This window comes from Malus sylvestris, chromosome 5 (genome assembly GCF_916048215.2).
Source record: "Malus sylvestris chromosome 5, drMalSylv7.2, whole genome shotgun sequence".
Classification (NCBI taxonomy): domain Eukaryota; kingdom Viridiplantae; phylum Streptophyta; class Magnoliopsida; order Rosales; family Rosaceae; genus Malus; species Malus sylvestris.
This window is the reverse complement of record NC_062264.1, coordinates 42,619,736-42,626,818: the sequence shown is the minus strand read 5'-3', so window position 1 is coordinate 42,626,818 and position 7,083 is coordinate 42,619,736. Positions and strand designations below refer to the sequence as shown.

General features: G+C 41.4%; 1 pseudogene; it reads right to left on the bottom strand.

The window, feature by feature from the left end:
• Nucleotides 1-2,538: 2,538 nt before the first annotated feature.
• The window catches only part of LOC126622937 (glutamate receptor 2.7-like), a 30,501-nt pseudogene continuing 25,956 nt past the window's right edge, over nt 2,539-7,083 (bottom strand).

Genomic DNA, 7,083 nt, shown 5'->3' with positions numbered 1-7,083 from the left:
AAGGGAGTTTCACCTAATCGTTATGAACTTATATTCACAAGTAGTGAAGGTTGCTAGTCACAATCACGTTAAGTAAATTCTTGGCATAAGTTTCATGCAAATCATAGTAACGAGTGCCTCGTCAATGCTTATGTTTTTCATAGAACTTAATGATTCTTGCTTGTATCTCTATTATGCAATTCATGTAGGGAACTTGTAGGGAATGTTTTGGGTTGTCGTATGCAATCATCCAACCCAATAACTTGTGGAAAAACTGAGGGTTAATTAGTGCAATTCACGGTTAATTTGGGGCGTTGAGTATTCCTAGCTTATCGAAAAGCAACTGGAAATCGTTTTGTATGCAAGTGTGACATGTGTGGAGAAGAACCTCCTAGCTAGCCTTCCATCCATAAGTTTCATTCAAATTCATTTTACAATCTGTTTTGATTCACTTAAATTTGTCTAAGAATTTGTTTACTTTGTTCTTGTCTTAATTTAATTATTTTCGTCCAAAATCAACCCCATCTTATTTCTTTGAGTCATATTAATTAGAACTTGTCTTAGATTATGTTTTTAAGTGTTTTAGTTCATTAGAAAACCAAAATTCGTCCAAGTTTGTGTTAGAATCCCAAAACTGCCCAGATTGTGTGTTGAAGGTAGTTTTGAGTGTTTAGGGGCTGTTTTGAGTCTTTTGGTTTGTTTTAGTGTTTTAAAGTATAGTTTTGCATTCTTTGAGTCTAGTTACTGTTTTAAACTTTGTTTTTACGTTTTCAAGTCAGTTTCCAAGTGATTTAGAAATCTCTCCTAATCCCCGGCCTAGAACGATCCTTACTTACATACTTTACTACAATTGATAAAAAGATGGTTTAATTTGTGTGCTTATATATTTCGCATCAACAGCCAGCTCATCAGACCGTTTGGCAAGTAATCTGTTATCTTTGGGAGTGACAAGGTTCCTGGCCACCACCGCAGCTGTTATATCATTCTTCATCACCGAATCCCCAACGGTAAGGGGACCAGTAGGGGATATGATGGATGGGCGCCATATGTTGTCTGGAGAAGGCGGGGCTGCCTCTTCACCAAGGTTCAAGTCAAAACGACGGTCGGAAGGGCCAAACATTTTTCAGAGGTGTTAAAGAAAGAGGAGATCAAACAAGTCAAGATCGTAGAAGTGCAAAACGGGAGTTTTTACAGGCAGAAATTCAAGTGTGCTTTGAACGTCCTGCATACCTCTATAAAAATCAGCACGCGATGGGATTTCAGAGATCAAAGAGGCGAGCTCAGAAATCGAATAAGCACCGATTCCAGATATCGAAGAGCGCCAGCTTTCTTAAAAGTTGGGCTTGCTCACAAAGCACTGATTCCAGATATCGAAGAGCACCAGCTTTCTCAAAAGTTGGGCTTGCTCACAAACCACTGATTCCAGATATCGAAGAGTGTCAGCTTTCTCAGCCTCGTCAGCACCTGTTACACGTAAACTCGGTTTTGCGAAAATCACGGGCAGTTTGTCGAAGCGCCGATTCCAACCATCTGTCTCTCTCAGCCTCATCAGCACTTGTCACATGCAGAGAAAGCTTTACGGAAATCACGGGCAGTTTGTCGAAGCGCCGATTCTAACCATCTGTCCTTCTCAGCCTCGTCAGCTTTGAGGAAATCACGGGCAATCTGTCGACGATTTCTATTAAAGTAGAAAACACGTGAAGTTACTGTTCAATCATCCAACGGTTGCCGACAGGAGTGAAAGAACAGTACCGGTTATTATTTCCTATAAATGTTGACCTTCACCCTCCATGGAAAGGCAGACATACATAACATTCCGTCATCTCTGAGAATGCATTCCCATCGAACCCTCTCGAGTCACTCAGTGTTCCTCATCCCCTGGGATACCTCTGCAAACAAATCTTCAAGAGCAAAAGTATTTCATATCATGAAGGTAAAGAGCAAGAGTATCTTATATCATGCATTCTCCATGTCCTTTTCCTTGTCTTTGTTCTAACCTGCAGGACATGGAGAAATTGATCTCGAGTACTCATCTTCCACTGCTGATGTACTTCCAAAGAAGCTGCCACATCTACCTGAAGAACAGATAAGGCGAGCGAAAATGATACCAGCAGCATGTGGAGACAACGTGCAGAAGAAACAAGCAGAGAAGAATGCAGCTTGCACAATCAACCCAGCATAAGGAGTCTGAGTTGAAGAACTAGAGAAGCTGCCACATCTGCTTGGAGAACAAATAAGGAATTGAGCCTGCACAATCAACTCGAGAGCAGAAGGAGTCTGAGTTGAAGAACTCAAGAAGCTTCAACAACATCGCCAAAGAGCAAAGCTTCGCCGTACAATTTCAATCCAGTTCTATTTAGCTAATTGATTAGCTAAATAATGAAATAGGAAATATAAGAATAAATTAGGTTTTAAGTTGATACCTATTTTGGGCACTTTTGACTTGGTTGAGGGATAATTGCCCGCTGCTTGCGCGTAGGAATCCCGGGATGCCCCAAGGGTAGTTTTGTCTTCTTTTGTCAAAAATCAACGTGTCGCCTTGTGAATATTTTTGGTTCCACATCAATCTTTTGTATTATAATTTTAAATACTAGAAGTAATAACAAGGATTGAAAAAGAACAATAACAAACATCAACCTTTTGTATTTCTACAGTCTAAACAAATGAGAGAGAGGGAAGAGAATTAAAATGGTGCGCTGGTAGTGCGTTTCTAAAAGAAGACCACATAAATAAAATTAAAACTCAGTAGCGCAGCGTCCCCAGATTTCAGTAGGTTCAGAAAGATCGGAGGGGCCGAATTCTTGCTTTCATGGCGATTTCTGACGACCGGAGGGGCGGCCGCCCCTCCTTGCCCCTATGTAGCTTTGACAGTGGCTCCCACCTTGGAGAACTCCATTCTTCTGCGTAATGTGCTAAAGTTGGAGCTCTGGTTGGAACATTAATCTCTCTATTGCACAAAAATTTTGCCATTCTAACTGCCTTGTTCCAAAGTGTTTCTCCGCTCGCGCACGGACTTGCACTGCCTTGTTCTGCTGCCTCTTGATGCTGAAACCTCCTCAGCCGGATAGTATAAGAGAGCAGAAAACATAAGGTGGAAGTAGCAGCTGATATTACATAGAGGCCTGTAAAACTGTTGAGGGTCAAGCTTTCTGGTTCGTTCAAAGTTGTGTTTCTTGGACACTCCTTGGGAGTCAACCATTCATTTTGTAGCTTCTTCACATCTCCATTTTGCAACAGCTCTAGAATCACCTTTGTGAAATCACGCGCTATTGGAGAACCTCTCTGGAATATCTGCAAGGTGAACACGAAAGCGATTTTATTAGTTTCGCTATGTTGGTCAGAAATATGGTAACTTCTATTGTGATATTTTCAACCAAAAGTTTGTAACCAGTTCTATTTATGCATTTATTCGTATTTTGTACGCGCAGAAAGAAATAGAATGTGAACAATTTATTCATTACTCACAAAGCTCAAGCCTCCAAATCTATAGGTGGGTGCAATGGCAGTATATCATTCGCATTTCTCATTCATGAAGACTTCTGCATATGGGAGTTCAAGAAAGGCGGCCTCTATAGTTTTGTTTTTGAAATCTTTCCGGTAGTCGTATTCACTTTTCACTTCGATGATGTTTTTGAATCTAAGGACATTCCGCAGGTACTCAATGACAAATGAGTCCCCGTCGCAACCAACTTTCGAGTCAGAGTTGATGTATGTTGCATTCGGTTTCAGTCGCTGAACGGTGAGCATTGAAGTGAGATTAGCGGTGTAGCTTGAGGTCAGGATCAGTACAACAAAGAGCCAAACTACGACCACCACTCGCGTTAAGTTGCTGTAGATTTTCTCTTCTGTGAAATAAAAACATAGGTTTACAACAATGAGGATAAGATCAATTCTCAAACAATTTTGGACCCGACTATTTTCATAGTTAGGCTTGTCCTGAAAAGTTTAGATCGTCATTGGTTAACATACATTACGAAGAAGAAATGAGTGGTAGGGGCGTTTAGAATGGTCGCTACAAAGCCAAATAGGGGCGTATGTCAGGGACAATCCACCCCTCGCCTCTAAAGAAGCGATTCTAATACTCACTTTTTTGGTAGTGAAATGTACAAAATTTGTACTTACTGTGAGCAAAGAACAAAGAGGATAAGGTGAACCAAGTTGCTATGCCAATCTAATTCTTCAAGGGGCCACCAAATTCTGGATTTGACGGGCGCTCCAGGAACCATACGATGAACACTGTGTAGATTAAGATGGAAACAGTCACCATCCACATTTGCCATGTGAAAGGTTTCATAAACATCCATGTTGATTTTTTGGGTTCTGCCTATTGAGGAAAAATTTAGAGTACACAACTCTAACACAAGTGTTGGAGATACAACACAAGTAAACAAATTACTTGTATTATACTCACAAAATATTACAACACACACTTTCAAGGACACTCTTTCACTAGAACAATCACACTCCTACAAGACTACCCTTACTTCTCACTCTCACTTGGCTCTCTCTTACTTCTTCTTCTTGATTGCTTTCACACTTTGTTACAAGCTTACACACACACACACCTATTTATAGGTGTGATTGCCGACATAAATAATGCTAGAATTTTCTAGCATATTATTACCCACACAACAAACCGACTTGCTTTCCTAAAAAGCTTTGAGTTCTCCTAGCTTCTAATACATTCTTTAGCTTAGATATTTAGGTGGATAACCAACTTAAATTGCTAGAATCTTCCAGCTACTTTTGCCGACAAAGATTGCTAGATTTTTCTAGCTTTTGCATGCATTGGTTTTGGATTGGATCACTTGTCTTAGGCCACACCAATTGGGCTGGTGTTGATTTTCAACACTCCCCCTCAACACCAGCTCATTCTTTTCTCCATGCTGAGTTGACGACGAAACTTTTCAAACTTGCTGGTACTCAAACCTTTAGTGAACAAGTCTGCAACTTGTTCATCTGTATTGATTTGTCTCATCTCAATCTCTTCTTGCAAGACCTTCTCTCTAATGAAATGATAGTGTACCTCCACATGTTTGGTTCTTGCATGAAAAACTGGATTTTCCGCCAAGCGAATTGCCGATTGGTTATCACAGTACAATAGTACTGGATAATCTACTGGTTGATGTAGATCACTCATCAACTGTACCAGCCATGCATTCTCTTGAGCTGCCATTGCTGCTGCTCTATACTTTGCTTCTGTGGTTGACAAAGACACCATTGGTTGTCTCTTGCTACACCAAGATATTGTTCCGGAACCAAGCTTAAACACATACCCAGTTGTTGATCTCCTGGTGTCATGATCTCCTGCATAGTCAGCATCACAGTAACCAACTAACTTGCAGTCTTCACCTTTCTTGTACAAAAAACCATAATCAATTGTACTCTTCACATATCTCAGTATTCGTCGAACTGCTTCCAAGTGAGGCTTCTTTGGATTTTGCATGTACCGACTCATCACACCAACTGCATAAGAAATGTCAGGTCGAGTCAAGGTTAAGTAGATCAGACTACCTACCAATTGTCGATACATCGTCGCATCGTCCAAATCTTTTCCTTCATGTGCACACATTTTGGCATTTGGCTTCATCGGCGTCGAAATCAGCTTGCATTCGAGCATTCCGAACCTCTTCAACAAATCTTTGGCATACTTCTGTTGACAGAGAAATGTTCCTTCTTGTGTGCGATCAACCTCTAGACCAAGGAAGTGCTTGAGTTGACCAAGTTCCTTCATCTGGAAACGGACTGATAAATTCTCCTTTGTTCGAAGAATTTCTGCCTCATCATCACCGGTTATGATTAAGTCATCCACATACACTAGCACGATAGCTAGCTTTCCTTCATTGGCTTTGACAAACAAGCTGGAATCTGCAGGTGTTACTGAATAACCACTTTGTGTGAGAAACTCTGCAATCTTACCGTACCATGCTTTTGGTGCTTGTTTCAAACCGTAGAGTGATTTCCTTAAATTGCACACGTACTCAGGATGAGCTTCGCTTTTAAAGCCCATTGGCTGCATCATGTAGATCTCCCGATCTAACTCTCCATGCAAGAAAGCATTCTTCACATCCATTTGGTATAGATTCCAATCTTTGTTAGCTGCAAGTGCAAGTAGGACTCGTACTGTTGTAAGTTTCGCCACTGGACTAAATGTTTCATCATAGTCTAGTCCGTACTGTTGAGAGAAACCACGAGCTACCAATCGTGCCTTGTACCTCTCGATTGAGCCATTTGGACGGCGCTTTATCTTGTAAACCCACTTGCAGGATATGGGTTTCACATCTCTTGGCTTTGGCACGATATCCCAAGTCTGATTTTGCTGAAGTGCATCGATCTCTTCTTTCATAGCTGTCATCCACTCAGAACTCTGCGATGCTTCATCGAACGTCTCAGGCTCTGTTGCTTCTTCAATTATGGCTGCATTGGCGTATTTAAGATTTGGCCTTCGTGTTCTTGTTAACCTTCGGAGTGGAGTTGATTCTTCCGTTTCACTAGGCCCACCTTCTTCATTTGGTTGTTGATACATGCCAGTTTGCCAAGGATTCTGAGCCGCTCTTTGTTCAACATCATCGCCATTTGGATCTCCTGATTCATCTGAACTTGGTTAGAGTTGGATAGTATGCTCCCCCATCTTCTGTTGCAGCTTTTCTCCAAATTCTCTAGAGTCTGGTAGCACCTCCTTCTCTGAGGACCACCAAGAAGACGCTTCATCAAACACCACATCTCGTGAAGTGTAACATCTTCCACTTGTTGGATCGCAACATTTCCACCCCTTTCTTTGGCTGTCGTATCCCACAAAGATACATCTAACAGCTTTCTTGTCAAACTTGCTCCGTAAATGATTAGGAACAAATACATAACATACACAGCCAAATACTCGAAAGTAGCTAACTGTAGGTTTCATGTTCCACAGTTTCTCAAAGGGCGAAACAAATTCTAACCTCGGTTGAGGAAGTCTGTTGATCACAAAGGCTGCAGTCCTCATTGCTTCAGCCCAAAACCTTCCCGGTACGTTCTTTGCATGTAGCATACTTCGACAAACTTCTGCAAGATGCCGGTTCTTTCTCTCAGCTACACCATTTTGTTGCGGTGTGTTGGCACAAG